Genomic DNA, 256 nt, shown 5'->3' with positions numbered 1-256 from the left:
ATCTTTAAAGTCTGGATAGTTATTACAAGGTAGATGTGTGGTTTTGTTACTCAGATGAGAATATGCATTTAAACTTACGTAAAGGAAATGGAGGAAACGAGTAATTAAAATGTGTGTTCGTTCTTCTCCATGTTTTATTTTATTTATAGATGTAGCATAAGTATCCTAAATTTACATTTAGATATAATGCTACTTTTTTGTAAAATCTATATGAAGTCACAACGAAATCTCTATGCACAAACACGGATAAAAAAGT

General features: G+C 28.9%; 1 protein-coding gene across 1 annotated transcript in view; it reads left to right on the top strand.

The window, feature by feature from the left end:
* The window catches only part of LOC119587332 (organic cation transporter 1-like), a 23,263-nt gene that overhangs the window by 21,049 nt on the left and 1,958 nt on the right, over positions 1-256 (top strand). The window lies entirely within an intron of this gene.

Source organism: Penaeus monodon, chromosome 22, assembly GCF_015228065.2.
Source record: "Penaeus monodon isolate SGIC_2016 chromosome 22, NSTDA_Pmon_1, whole genome shotgun sequence".
In the NCBI taxonomy this organism is placed as follows: domain Eukaryota; kingdom Metazoa; phylum Arthropoda; class Malacostraca; order Decapoda; family Penaeidae; genus Penaeus; species Penaeus monodon.
The sequence above is the reverse complement of the archived record's forward strand: the minus strand, read 5'-3'. Positions and strand labels throughout refer to the sequence as shown.